Raw genomic sequence first — 16230 nt, forward strand, 5'->3', positions numbered from 1 at the left:
ATTAATTAACTCCAAACATTTAAACATGTTTCTAATACAGTATATAAGAAGGAATTAAGGTTTTCTCACATCCAATGCCCACCAATCAACGGTTCAACCACATAAAAAATGCAAAATGAACAATATAAGCCAACCATAATGTAAAACTAACAAACCCATTTCATATATAACAGATTTTCATGGCCAAAACATTCAACAAACCAAGAAAAATTGAAAAGAATGAAAGAAGAGGATACTCATAGAGCAGAGAAGATTCAAATGCGAAATGAGGGCATTCGAACGGCGGCGGACGGCGGCAACGCACCACAACCTCAATGGAGGAGTTTAAACGGCGGGCTAGTGGGGGGTATGGCTGGTTTTCGGTGGTGGGACAGAGGGGACCACGGCCGAGCAAGAATGATGCGCAATGAGGGGCGTTCGAACCACGGCGGACGGCGGCAAGACACCACAAGCACAATGGAGAAGTTTAAACGGTGGGATAGTGGCGGGAATGGCCGGTAATGGCAGTTTCTCGGTGGTGGGACAGAGGGGGACCACGGCGCACTGAAGAAATGAAAATGAAAGAGACGGAAAGTCAAAGCGGAGAAGGTAAAGTGACTCACTTTCCACGGCAGTTATTAAGAAAACCGCCGTGGAAAGTGAGATCCTCTTCGACTTATTTACAAAAATGCCACCGCCTTTTTTCCACGTCGTTTTTCTGCTTAACCGTCGTTATTTTGCGACGTTAAAAGTGTTTTTTCTAGTAGTGGCAGTCTGTCATCAATCTAATTTGCAGTGAACTGGCCAGATTTTATGTCCAGCTTCTGTTGGGGAGGATATATGCTAGTCTTAAGAATCTTTTTAGTTCCCACATCGTTGCCCCACTCCCACATAAAACAGAAGTCCACTTCCTCTGTTTGGCTTTAGATAACTTCGGCATATCTTTCATCAGATCTCATTCTGCTGAACATTCTATTTATAAAATTTGAAACAACTTGTATAAACACAACCATCGCTTATCTTTTGTAACGTTTTCCAACTTCGACCATCAATATGTAGGCATTTTCTTATGTAATTGAGGTACAGTACAATGAGGTAATAATATCATGACATTCAGCTTCCACATGATATAAATAACATTTTTCCAAATAAACAATTCATTACATGAAACTATTCATTAGATGAACTCTATAGCAAAATGTTGTGAGCTTTGCTTTGGGTCCCCCCCAAAAAAAATTTACTCGAAATATAAGATTTTGAAGATAATATACGCTTACAAGATTATGAAATCCTGCTTCCAAAGTTTTCAATTAAACGTCGTCATATGCAAGAGAGTCGGGTTTTGTGTGTACGCTAAGGCATGAAGCTTGGTCAAAAGGTAACATTTCATTAAGGGACCTTATTAATCAAGGGATCTTATTAATTTGGTTGTTTTGATTTCCTCAAAAGATTATGCTTTTCGTGGGGAAGAGATATGAAATCTTCGAATAATGAATACCCTTTTGAGGTTCTGGCCCAAAAAAAAAACAAGAAGAAGAAGAAGAAGAAGAAAGGATTAGCCTTTCAGGTCTTCCCTCAAATGAGAATAAATTCAAATGAAAGTGATAATCATAAGGGCAGTTTCAGCTAATTTAGTTTCCAAACTAAAGAAAAATCCAAAAGTGTATTTTTTTCAGCTAAAAAAAGACCATGTTGTTAATTAATTAACAAAAAAGTATTATATCCTATCCATAATATAAGAATTAACTGATTAATTTGAGTAGATTAAAAAAATTATTTAACTTAGTTATTTGTAATAAATATGTATTGTTTTTCCTAAAATATCATTGCTAATCATGTTTATTAATTAAAATTACCACTTGATAAAACTTTTGATATGTACAATTACTATGCTCATTAAGTACGGAGGTAGTATTATACTCACTCATCCATTAAAAATAGTGACATGTTTAAAGTGATGTTAGCAAAACTTGTAGTTTTTTTTTCTTATTAAGATAGGCAAGTTGAAAAATGTTGAATAAAAAATAATTTTTTTGTAGTAAATAAATTTATTTTATTTTTTGTTGTACTATTAAAATTATTTATATTATTACTCTATTTATATTTCATTGTTATTATCTATCTTATTATCTTTATTCTATGGGTATCAAAAAAAATTTGTCTTCTTTTTCTTCACATGAACTCGGTATTTTCAACCAATCAAACAGAAACTTGCCCCTCAAACTTTTTATTCTTTACAGACTAAATGTTACCTCTTTTCTTTCATTTTGATTTGGGAGAATTCTTTTTCTTTATTTTGTGCTCATTTATAATGTGTAAACCGAAAAAGCCCAATTTCCCCCTAAAATAGTGGATAAAAATGGGGTGAATGACAAACAACCAGGCTCTTTGTTTGAAATTAATAACATGAAAGTTCCTCAAATTTGCAATATATATATATTTGTTTCAAAATCTTTAACCATTGAAATAAAAAAAATATATATTTGAAAGTGTTTACTCACTCAGCTGGCATATTTACACATCCAACAATCTTATTGTTATTTGACAATTAATTAAGGACCTTGAATCCAATTTTCTGAATGCCATGTAAGTATTTTTCTTAAAATAAGATTCAGTCTTTGGAGTTATCATTCAAAAGACCAAAACATTCAAGGAAAAACATACAACAAATAATGAAATTTTTTAATTTTTTGAGAATGAAATTTCATATTAGGAAAATTATATGCGCCACACCAATTATTATGGCCAAGTATACAAAGAAACAATTCTTCTATGTAGATGATCAATGTCTGAGTCCATATTTATTTTAGGTCGAACTATATGTTTAGTTTTTAAAATTTATACATATCAAGTGTTAATTTAGTTTCTTGTATTTATAAAGTGTGTTTTTGCTTCCTTGATTTTAAAAATATTAATCTCATCTAATAAAAAATATTGATTCAATTCATTTGAATTGTGACTCTACCATTAAATACTGATAAAACATGCAATAAATATAAAATACTATATTAAAAACCTAAAATTTAAAATATGTTATGACAACAATTAATTGCATAGTCACCATTTAAATTTATCAAGTCAAAAAAATTTTCATTAAATGAGGCTAGCTAATGATGTCAAGATTAAAGAAGTAAAAACACACTTAATAAACTCAAAATTAAACTGAAATTTAAACTTTAAAGACCAAACATATATTTTAACCTTCACTTTGATTAAAACTACAGTCACTCTTGTGTGCTGCACAAAATTGAAAATAATAATAATAAAATCAAAGATTCAATATGAGCATTCGCACACAAAATTCTAGCAAAGCTATGTATAATCACTTGCAAAACTTAACACGTAATTTTAAAGTCCCTTCTGATTAACTACTGCAATATTGAGGAATGTAATTTTCTTAATTGTTAGAATCAATCTCACTCAAGAGGGGGTGAATTGGGTGAGTTACAAAAATTTAGAATTAAATCGAGACAGAATAGAAAAACAGAGAGTCAGAGTCAGGAGAGATTTCACCGCAGAGGGAAGACACAAGATTTATACTGGTTCGGTCTTAACCACTTGACCTACGTCCAGTCCTCAGAACACCTCTGAGTATTTCACTATCTTCCAAGATCGACAGGGCTCTTGGTGCCTCGGTACAGTAATTGAATCACTCAATCACTCCCCCTTACTCCCGTAAGGATACAAGCCCTCTCAAGAGTCCACACTCTTGAGTATCACTCAATAGTAATTAATGAAGAGTAGTTATCGACTCTCTTACAGAGTGAAATTAATGATGAACACTGACGCTCAGTAGTATTGCGGAAAAACAGAGTATTGAATGCTAGACTTAATAATCACATGTGGTAGTTCCGGTATTCAATCTCTTCATTAATGTTTCTTCGCGCCTTTTATAGTTGATATCGTTAAGTAGCCGTTAGACGGAAGAACTTCTAGCCATTGTGACTCCGTTTGCGTGTTTCGCCGATTTTAACGGTTCCGCCATTAATGCGTCTGAGCTTCTGACACTGTAGGTTGCAGTCTACGTAATCCCGTTGAAGAGCCGTTGTATTCTTTCTCAGTAATCTGCATATTCTAAGCTTTAAACAAGTAAGAGTCTTGCGGTGTAGGCTTTAGTCATGAACCAAAAAGAGAAAACGAATTTATCATTCAATGATTTTGGACGAAGTGATTTATCTGTAAAAGGAGCAGAAAGACATTCTGGATATGCTTGATCGAAGTGGTGATCGATTACTTATTGATCGATCAGGTTATCGATAAATAGAGTGAAAGCTTTTTGAATCAGTTCAACAATATTATCGATCAAGTGTTGGATCAATGACTTTAAGAATTATCATGGTAAACGGAAATCGTTCCATGATCGAACAAGTGATCGAACACTTGTTGATCGAACAGATTATCGATAACTCAAATTTTATAGAAATGAAACTTCAGTCATTGATGATCGAACAAATTATCGATAAATGGATGATGGATAAGGTTATCGATAAACCATGAGTAAGAATATATTTACCGAAAGACACAGTCTATCTGGAATGATCGAACAGGTGATCCATCAATGAATATTCGAACAAGTGATCGATAAAGTGAAGAAAGAAATTTAATCCTGTAAGGTAAAGAAACTGATTATCGATCACGTTTTGTGAAAACATGAGTTTCAGGAAATCGGATGATCGATCATATTATCGAAAAGTCAATGATCGATTAGGTGATCGAAAATGGTTCAACATAAGTTAATGTGAATATAGCAATCCTTAAACTCTTTATCGATCATGTTATGTGAAAAGATATTATGCAAACAAGTTAAATTATCGATAATGTTATCGATAATTTGGTTGCAGAAAAAACTAAAAATGAGTAGATAAAGACATTGATTATCGATCATGTGATCGATAATTTTATGATCGATAAGGTTATCGATCCAGCAGTTAAGATGATTACCTGCATTCAGAGAGTTAGAGCATAATGATCGATCATGTGATCGATAAACAAATGATCGAAAATATGATCGATAAACGGTAACAGAATTAATGTGCAGAACGAGTAGAGTGTGTTACCTCTTATCGAAGTCGTTATTGATAACTGATTTATCGATCATGTGATCGATAAATACACTTCAGATTTGGTTCTCTTTATTTGTTACTTGTTTGTTTATCTGATGTTATCGATCAAGTGATCGATAATTAACTGTAACCTTATGTGATTTCCATGTTAGCGATAATCGATCATTTTATCGATCAACAACTTATCGGATAGTTCTTCGAACAAAATACCTACTATAAAACTGATTTACACTTGAACAATTATCTGTAACCTTAGTGATGAACGTTTGATCGATCAGATGATCGATCAACATACTTAACTCAATTAATCTAACTTTGTTATCATTAAAACTATAATCCTAACATTAATAACTAACAGCCAATTTAGATTTGAACATTATCGAATTTAAATAAAAATAACTCTTTTAACATAATTCTTTCAATTATCTATGATATTTTGACTTACCATTTTATTTAATATTAAACTTATTTCACTTAAACCCAACCAATCCATTTAGTTTTTAGTCTTCTGAAAGTGGGTATCTTTATCACATGATTGAATAAGAATAATTTTAGTTATTTTAATTTTAGTTTTCTTAAATCATACCTAACATGAAATATAGAAAGAACAAGAATCTTTAAAAGAAGCATCATCATCGCCGATGCCATATGTTTGGGTTTAGCTCATTGGATCCAAATGGGTTTAACACAGATAGACACTAGCTAGCATTTGTCATCTGTGCATTTTTGTTGTTGTTAATTTTATAGAATATTTTAGTTTGATTTTTAATCTTCTGACTGTTAGTAAATGATATTTTTTGCAATAAATATTATCATTTAAAAATTAAACATAATATTAATATTTAAAAACATTTTATTAACATTTTAAAATTTCAATGTTTGAATTTTTTGTATTAATATTGTTAGGATTAAATGAGTTAAAAACACTTATATTCAAGAGTTCAATGGGACTAACTTCACTTAAATTAATAAAGATGAGACTCTACCACTATGGAGTGGGATTTTTTTTTTTTGGGGAAAAGATGGAGTGGAAGGCGACACAGTAAGAAATGTTAGGAAAAAAATATAAATAATTTGCTCGCCCTTAAAATTAAGAAACTAAAATAAAATCATATATAAAATTAAAGAATTAAAACTACACTTTGCCCATACAAAACCGTTGTTCTCAAGTGATACTCTCATTTCTATGAATCTTCAATGCGTTTTAGTGTACGGTTCTAATTCTCTTTTTTGCGCTTTTTGCCAACGCACATAGTAAAGTGTGAAATGCATAAATTATACTAGCCCAATCCTTAATAAAAGAACTAATAGACTTATTTGAATAGATTAAGAAAGTTAGCTAAGTTAGTTATTTGTAATAACTAGATATTGTATTTTTTAAAATATCCTTGCTAATCAAGTATATTTATTAGAACTATTATTATTACAAGGACTATCTTAAAAAAAAAGATAAATATAAGAGACAAAGTGGATTGAAATTTTATATTTATGACCAAAATAAAAGTCAAACATACTCTTATATTATGGATTGGAGTTAATAAGTACTAAATACAAGTTAGGTAGTGGGGAAATAGCATGTAAATTTAAAATTAATGAGCATATATCACACAAAGGGTGTAGTAATTTAACAAGTATGTCATCAGAATCCAACTTAAACTTTCATTTTATTTACAAAAACGCGCAAGGTGAAAATGGATGGTGGATATTTGGATATATTTTTAATCGTAAATCGTTATGACCGTGTTGTATGTACTCTTTTTTTTTTTTCATCCAGATTTCAATGGACTATTTTTGTCCATTAATTATTTTACATATAAATGAGTAATCGCACAATTAATTTAGACCTGAAGAATCATTAGAGAAGTAGAATTAGGTAATAATCACAATTGGGGCAAGTTGGATAATAAATACTAGAATAAAATATTCTGACTCCTTTTCTAGTTTACACCAATTACATAGGCCTCCCATCTATTTTAAAAACATCTAGTGTAATCTAATCAGTTAATACCGTTAGGAATATTCTAAAAAGATTCTAAAAATATTATTTTAAATAAAATTTAAATTAAAATAAATTTTATATACTATTTTACCCCTCATACTAATAAATTTCTAAATTATACTTTTAAAAATGTGTATTAGAATTATTTTTTGAAAAATATAAATGTCTAAATAATTATTAGGTTAGAAAGCGGCATTTTGGTATTAAAAAAAGTCAAATTCAAAATTTAATGGTCAACTAATTTTTGGGTAGATGGAAATAGAATCTCAAAAATAAGATGAAGGTTTGTATAACATATGTTTTAATTTTAAAAAAAAGTTTATATATGTTTTCAAAATAGGAGGAATTTTCAAAAAGAGTTTATATAATTGAAATAAAATAAAAAGGTGATCGGTGTATTTTACTCTAAATGTTTACAATTTATATTTCCCACTCGTTTACTTGGGCTTGAAGTAACTGGATAAAAGAAAGCCCGAACGCCCCAACATTTTCTCATCAAATTGAAAAGGAAATGCCTAATGAACTGAATAAATTTCCGAGTCTCATACGTCTGTTTCCCACGGAAACCTTTTTCCTTTCCTCTGGCTCTGAGACATCAACTTTCCCGCCATTTTCCTACCCCCACATTATATATATTCTTCAATTGCAGAAACTCCATATATACTCTCCGATTCATCGTTCGCGTAGTTCAGACATGCTTCTTAGGCTTTCCGTTCTTTAGCTCGCTGCGTGTCCACAATCTTCATAATCCTTCATTCACACACACACACACACACACACACTCCCACACCCACACCCGCACCCACACACACATATATATGTAAAATTCATATTCTGAGTTTCTTGCTTTCAAAGCAAACATGTCTATGCCCTTCGTCACCAATTTGGAGCGTATACAGACACTATTCAATGTCCCTCACAATCTTAGCAAACCAAACAAAAAATGGCATTCTGCTTTCGTTATTATTGTTCCAGAGCCCTCTTGTCTCAGTTCACATCCACAGTGCCTCTCACCAAGAACAGCAATAGGTCTAAGTTATCACCATCTTCCTCGTACACTGTTATCGATTTAGACACAGATCATTCCTTCGGTGTTAGCCAAACAACTCTCACCAGTCTCGTGAAGGAGAAAAATGAAGAGACCCTGCAAAATTGAGTTTGAGTTCCGAATATGAGTATTATAGCATCTATTCAAGGATTCCGGTTTAAAATTGTAAACCTTGAACTCTGTTTCTTGCTGCCTTCGGGTTTATATCGTCCGTCAACAAACTTGGGTCGGCAAAATCCTTGAATTCTCAATTCTCATCGCCGCTTAATTTTAGTCTGATAATCTTGGATGTTATGTATTCTCTGACCCCGTTAATTCTTATTGTATGCTGCATCATACGTGCTAGTGTTGTTTTCTTTCTGGAAGATGCTAAAATTTAATTGTATTACATTTCCTCTGGAGAGAGGTTCAAGAAGTTGATAAAATCAACTCATTAAGTGATCTTTGATCTGGTAATTGTACTTTGAATGTTATTGCACTATAAATTCTTCGACATGTTAATGTTATACTATTTTTTTATTAACTGGAAATTTAGGACTGTTATTAAATTGTGGAATCTGCCGTCTTATCAATTTCATGATTTTCGACGATTTTCCTAGATCCTTTTTAAATTGTTTCGCCAGTGTTCGGGGTCCTCACATCAGGATCTCTGCAGGGGAATGGAAACTGGAAACATCTTCCCACCTCATCGTCACCCTTACTTCGGTAACCATGCTCCGACTTCTGTCAATCCAAAACCTCTCAGCATACAAACAAGTAGTTTATCGTTGCTTTTCGCTTTCGCTTTTTTTTTTTTTTTGCCCCTTGTCCTGATGGTCTTGACTATTAGTAAAACCAATTTGCCCAACCACACAACTACACATGTACACACACACACGCACAAGTATATCGACTTAACTGTAGGTATAATTTTTGTTTCTTTGGTTCGGACGTGGCTATAATGCTTTTAAGGGAAAATTAGTTTATCCCTCCTTACAATTTCATATGATTTTTAGTCAGGTATTTATAGTTTTTTTTATTACGGCCTTACAATCTTTTCAATTATAGATTAAATATCAGTTCTATAAATGTAACAAATGCTAATTTAGTACACATGTACCAAAATAAAATTTGAAAATATTATCAAATGACTTATATATTTTTAAGTTTTTTTTTTATTGCGGTGCTCTTGATTATATGAATCTCGTTGCAAAATACGAGCATATGTAATTGAATTTTTTTAAAAAAAATTCTTTATAGAATAATGAATGAATGATGATTTGAAGGAATCGAGATGAAGCTATGAGAGGATACAAGGAGGGACTTGAAGTCCGGGAAGGTGGGGCCACTGACTGGTCAAGAATCTAGAAACCAAGCAAGCACCGCCTCGTCGCTATTTAGGCCCTGCCCCAATGACGTCAGGTGACGGTGCAACAAGTTTGGTTCTAACACATCCGAAACCACCTACGAGAGGTTTCTTTCATTTGTGATTGAAGGCTTCAAGGACCCCACCATTCTCATTCTCTTGGTTTGTGCTGCTCTTTCTCTTGGCTTCGGCATCAAAGAGAATGGAATTAAAGAAGGCTGGTACGAAGGTGGAAGCATCTTCGTTGCTGTTTATCTCGTCATTGCTGTATCTTCCATTAGCAACTTCAGACAGAGCATACAGTTCGACAAGCTGTCCCGGGTTAGCAATAACATCCAAGTCGATGTTGTACGAAGTGGTCGCCGGCAACAAGTTTCCATATACGACATCGTGGTGGGTGATGTCGTGTGGCTGAAGATCGGGGATCAAGTTCCTGCAGATGGCTTGTTCCTGGAAGGCCATTCTCTGCAAGTTGATTAGTCTAGCATGTCAGGCGAGAGCGACAACGTAGAGATTAACGGCGACAAAAGCCCCTTTTTGTTTTCTCATAACCACGTGGGATGGCGGCCAATAGCCTTAGGTGTATTGCTTTTGCACATAAAAAGGTAGCTGAAGAAGATGATGAAGGAATCAAAAAGGTAAAAAGAAGGGCTCACCCTCTTAGGACTAGTTGGTATTAAAGATCCATGTTGTCCAGGTGTCAAAAAAGTCGTAAACAGTTGCCAACAAGGTGGAGTGAATGTCAAAATGATCGTAAGAGACTATTTTCACAGCCAAAGTCATAGCCATAGAATGTGGTATCCTCCAACCTAATCAAGACACATCTGAAGCAATCATCAAAGGTGAGGAATTTTGAAAGAAAAGACTAAACAAAGTGGAGAAAATTTGTGTGATGGCAAGATCCTCTCCCCTTGACCAGCTCCTTATGATTCAATGCCTCAAACAGAAAGGTCACATAGTTGCTGTCACAGGAGATGGCACCAGTGAGCTCCAGCATTAAAAGAGGCTGATATAAGACTTTCGATGGGGATTTAAGGCACTGAAGTTGCAAAGGAAAGCTCAGACATTGTTATCTTGGATGATAATTTTGCCTCAGTTGCCACAGTTTTTAAATAGAGAAGATGTGTTTATAACAACATCCAAAAGTTCTTTCAGTTTTAGCTTACAGTAAATGTTGCAACTCTTGCAATTAATTTTGTGGCTGCAGTATGAGCAGGAGAGGTGCCATTAACTGCAGTCCAGCTGTTGTGGGTGGACCTAATAATGGGCACTTTGGGTGCTTTAGCTTTAGCAACAAAGAAGCCTACAATGGAGTTATTGGATAAACCACCTATTGTAGAATTGAGCCTCTCATCACCAACATTATGTGGCAAAATTTCTTAGCCCAAGCTTTATACCATATCACAATTCTATTGACCTTACAGTTCAAGGGTGAGGACATACTTGGGGTGAGTTCAATGGTAAATGTCACTTTGATTTTCAACACGTTTGTGCTATGCCAAGTGTTCAATGAGTTTAATGCAAGGAAGTTGGAGAAGAAGAATGTGTTCCAAGGGATTCATAAGAACATGTTGTTTCTGGGGATCGGATCATAGGGATAACCATTGTGCTTTAGGTGCTGATGGTGGAGTTTCTGAAGAAATTTGCAGATACTGAGTGATTGAATTGGGGGCAGTGGGGTGCATGCATTCTAATTGTAGTTATTTCTTGGTCTATTGGTTGGATCGTCAAGTTCATTCCCATCCCAAAGAGACCATTGCTTAGTTTCCTGAACCCGAAGAAGCAATGAATACTTTCTAGTAGATGATTATGATGGTATAGTGAAGGGGTCAGTCCTTTTGCTTTGCGTTTTGAATTTTTAACATTTGATTCACTGCAAAGAAAATATTCATTGCTTATTTTTCTTTTGCTATTATTTCGATTATTGTAATATAATAAGCGTTTGACGTTAATGGGCAGATTCATATCTTGGTCAATTACAACTATGTCCTTTATGTCTATTTTTCTCTTGGATCGTCTTTATTCTTTTGATGCGTGTTGTTAAAACAGAAAAAGAAAAACGTAGATTCATGATGTCAGTATATAGGCATTTTCTTATGTAATTGAGGTACAGTACAATGAGGTAATAATATCATGACATTCAGCTTCCGCATGATATAAATAACATTTTTCCAAATAAACAATTTGTTACATGAAACTATTCATTAGATGAACTCTAGCAAAATGTTGTGAGCTTCGCCTTAGTTTTTTTCCCCCCAAATAAACTCTAAATATCAAATTTTGAAGATAATATATGCTTCCAAGATTATGAAATCCTGCTTCCAAAGTTTTCAAATAAACGTCGTCATATGTAAGAGAGTTGGGTTTGGTGTGCACGCTAAGGCATGAGGCATGGTCAAAAGGTAACATTTTATTAAGGGACCTTATTAATTAGGTTGTTTTGATTTCCTGAAAAGATTATGCTTTTCGTGGGGAAGAGATATGAAATCTTTGAAAAATGAATACCCTTTTGAGGTTTGGCCAAAAAAAAAAAACACTTTGAGGTCTTCCCTCAAATGAGAATAAATTCGAATGAGAGTGACAATCATAAGGGTGGTTTCGGTTAATGTAGTTCTCAAACCAAAGAAAAATCCAATAGTACAATATTTTTAGCTAAAAAAAAGCCCATTTTGTTAATTAATAAGAAAAAAGTATTGCACTCACTAAACCCTTAAAAACAGTGACATGTTTAAGGTGATGTTATAGAGGATTTTATTCATTTCTTTTGTTTTTTAAACTCACATAGCAAAACTTGTAGTTTTCTACTATCTTAATAAGATCGGCAAGTTGAAAACGCTGAACAAAAAATAATTTTTTTACTAAATAAATTTATTTTATTTTTTGTTATACAATTAAAATTATCTATATTATTATTTTATTTATATTTTACTGTTAGTGTGTATTTTATCTTTCTTTAATGGGTGTGGAAACAATTTACTCTTCTTTTTCTTTGCATGAACTCAGTATTTTCAACCAATCAAACAGAAACTTGCCCCTGGAATGGAAAAATGTGTTAAAGGAGTATTTAATAGGAGTAATTTCTTATTATATGAGATTAGACAAATCCATATATGTGAACTTGGAGAATACTATGAGGATGCGATATTTCCCAATTCCATTTACATGAGATTAACTAATCTGATGTAACAAGAAATTACTCATACTAAACACTTTTTAAGAATTTTTTTCAAGTTTAATCCCAATTTTTATCCTTTATTTTTAATGCTTCGTATCAAACGTAACTTTTATTTTTTACAGACCAAATGTTAATTATTTTCTTTCATTTTGATTTGGCAGAATTCTTTTTCTTTATTTTCTGCTCATTTATAATGTGTAAATCAAAAAAGCCCGATTTGTCCCCCAAAACAGTGTATAAAAATGGGGTGAATGACAACCAGGCTCTGTTTGAAAATTAGTGAGAGTTCCTCAGATTTGCAATACACACACACGTTTCAAAATCTTTAACCGTTGAAATGAAAAAAAAAATTATATGTGAAAGGGACTTTGCGTACTCACTCAGTTGGCATATTTACATCCAACAATCTTATTTTTATTTGACAATTAATTAAGGACCTTGAATAAAATTTTCTAAACGCCATGTAAGTATTTTTCTTAAAATAAGATTCAGTCTTTGGAGTCATCATCCAAAACACCAAAACATTCAAGGTAAAACATACAATAAATAGTGAAATTTTTTTAATTTTTTGATAATGAAATTTCATATTATGAAAATTATATGATACACACACAAATTATTATGCCCAAGCACACAAAGAAACAATTCTTTTATGTAGATGATCAATGTCTAAGTCCATATTTATTTTAGGTTAAACTATACATTTAGTTTTTAAAACTTATATCAAGTTTTAATTTAGTTTCTTATATTTATAAAGTGTATTTTTGAGCCCTTAATTTTAACAATGTTATTCTCATCTAAAGAAAAATATTGATTCAACTCATTTAAATTGTGACTCTACCATTAAATACTCATAAAACATGCAATAAATATAAAAGAGTTAATATAAATTTTGATCCTTCAAGTTTATCTTAGTTTTAATTTTGGTCCCTCAAGTTTCTTTTCATTTAAAATATTAGTTCCTATAATCCAATAAAAACATACACTATTTTATCCTTTAAATGATCAAAACTTATGGTTTAAAATTTGAGGAACCAAAACCAAAATAAGGACAATTTTAAAGGACCAAAAATTATATTAACCTCATATAAAAATACTATATTAAAAAAATTAAAATTTGAAATATGTTGTGTCAACAATTAATTAATTGCATAGTCATCACTTTGATTAAAACTACAGTCACTCTTGTGTGCTGCAAAAAATTCAAAAAATAATAAAATCAAAGATTCAGTATGAGCATTCCACACTGCAGTATTCTAGTAAAACTATGTGTAATCACTTATCAAACTTAACGCGTAATTTCACGGTCCTTTCTGATTAACTGCTGCAATATTGAGGAATGTAATTTTCTTAATAACTATTTGGGATTCCAAACTAACAGCTAATTTAGTGATTGAATAAAACTAATAGCTAATTTAGATTTAAACATTATCGAACTTAAATAAAAATAACTCTTTTAACATAATTCTTTCAACTATCTGTGATATTTTAACTTACCATTTTATTTTGGGTTAATACAAATTTTGATCTTTTAAATTTGCTTTTATTTGAATTTTAGTCCCTCAAGTTTCAAATCATAGCACTACTACAAAAAGTTAAAAAAGTAGCACATGTTTTTGTAGCACTCTTTTGAACAAGTGCTACTACAACTCCTATTTATATTTTTATTTTTTAAAAATATTAAACATCTGTAATAGGTTTTTGAGGAAATGCTACAACAAACTATAAGTCTTTTATAGCACTTCTTTAGGAATGCGCTACATGGGTTATATATATTTTTTATTTTTTAAAAACATTAAACAGCTATAGCGCTTTTTTGAAAAAGCGCTACAACAGGCTTAAGTCTTTTATAGCACTTCTTCAAGAATGCGTTACAAGCGTTATATATTTTTTTATTTTTTAAAAATATTAAACAACTGTAGCTTTTTTTTTTGAAAAAATGTTACGATATGCTACAAGTCTTTTGTACGGCTTTCTTGAGAAATTTTCACAGTTATTATATATATTTTTTATTTTTCAAAAAGCATAATATAGTCGTAGGATTTTCTTAAAAAAATGTTACAGAAGACAATTATTTTTAAAAAAATAATTATCTTTTACTGCATACAGAAGTGAATAATAGATATCAATATTAGTGATATAAATCTGACAAAAACATTTTAGTGATATAAGTGAATAAAAATCAGTATTAATATTACCCAAAACCTATCAGTATTAATAATTATATAATATATTTATGATGTGAATATGAATCTTGGGTGGAAAACCAACAAAAACAAAAAAGCAAACGATACATACGGTGATGGAGGGTTTGGTTTTAGTTTTAATTTTCTAAAAGAAATAAAAAAAATATCCCGTGGTGTTTTTTAAGAATGAGCTATAGGTATAACTATTTTTTTTTGTGAGAAAAATAGAATCACCCGTAGTGCTTTCTCAATCAAATGCCACCGGATGTGCTTAATTTTTTTTTAACCTAATATCTTCTCAAGCCCAACTCTAACCCTACTTTCTTTTCTTGTGGCCGCCTTGCTCTTTTCCTCTTTTCCACTTCTCTCTAGAAGTCTTCATCCTTCCTTCTTTCTCTCAGCCCACCATCTTCTCTATCTTCCTCTCCTATGCCTCCATTCCGCTTGCAGCATTTCGCTCTACTCTATGGCTCTCCTTATCTTGTCATGTTCAGGTTCACTCTCAACCTCTCTGTGTTCTCGTATTCGCATTTGATTGCCGATATCACTTATCGTTCTTTGTGAATCTTTGTGTTTTTCTCCTTAGTGGAAGATCTGGAAACATGGGAAAGTATTTTTTGGAATTGTTTATTTTTTTTGTTTGATTTTTCATACAAGTTTGAAATTTTAAGCATCTATGCGTTTTTTCTTTCAAGTGCTAAATAAAAAAAAAATGTTATTCTTTGTTGTTATGCAGGAATGATTTAATCCTTGAATTTTTTTAGGGCGTATTTCTTTATAGAGCAAAGATTTCAACATATTATGAGCAAATATACTCAAATTGAAAGATGTCCTTTTTTTGTCTTTTACTTTTACAGGTTTTTCCTCTATGGAGATACTGGAGATTGAAGATTCAGAAAGAAAGAAGATGAATTTCGGCAGAAACCAACCAACAAAATACCTGGGAGATGAATAACAGTCTCCTAAAAATGGATTATATATTTTTTTTTTAAAAAAAGAACAGCTGTAGTGCTTCTTCAAATAAGCGCTACAGCTTATCTTTTTTTTTTTAAAAAAAAGAAAGATATATGCTATAGCGCTTTTCAAGCGCTACAACTAGTAAAAATAGCAAATCGTAGCACTAATTCTTGTAGCGTTTTGAAAATGCTACCAACTGAACAAAAGAAAACGCTACAACCTTCTATTTGTGTAGTAGTATAGCTTTGGGTCCATCAAGTTTCTTTTCATTTATAATATTGGTCTCTATAATTCAATAAAAATTTAAACAATTTTGCCTCTCGATGGATTAAAACCTATAATTTAAAATTTGAGAGATTAGAGATTATATTAACCCTTTTATTTAATGTTAAACTTATTTTACTTAAGCCCAACCAATCTTTTTAGTTTTTAGTCTTATGAAAGTTGGTTGTTTGAATGAGACTAATTTTAATTATTT

The 16230-nt window shown here is 31.9% G+C and overlaps 1 pseudogene; it reads left to right on the forward strand.

Moving 5' to 3' along the window:
• The first annotated feature begins 219 nt into the window (after positions 1 to 219).
• On the forward strand, positions 220 to 11223 carry LOC114738718 (putative calcium-transporting ATPase 13, plasma membrane-type; annotated as a pseudogene).
• The last annotated feature ends 5007 nt before the right edge of the window (positions 11224 to 16230 follow it).

This window comes from Neltuma alba, unplaced genomic scaffold, assembly GCF_004799145.2.
Source record: "Neltuma alba isolate B1F8T4 unplaced genomic scaffold, ASM479914v2 tig00013669_pilon, whole genome shotgun sequence".
Taxonomy (NCBI): Eukaryota; Viridiplantae; Streptophyta; class Magnoliopsida; order Fabales; family Fabaceae; genus Neltuma; species Neltuma alba.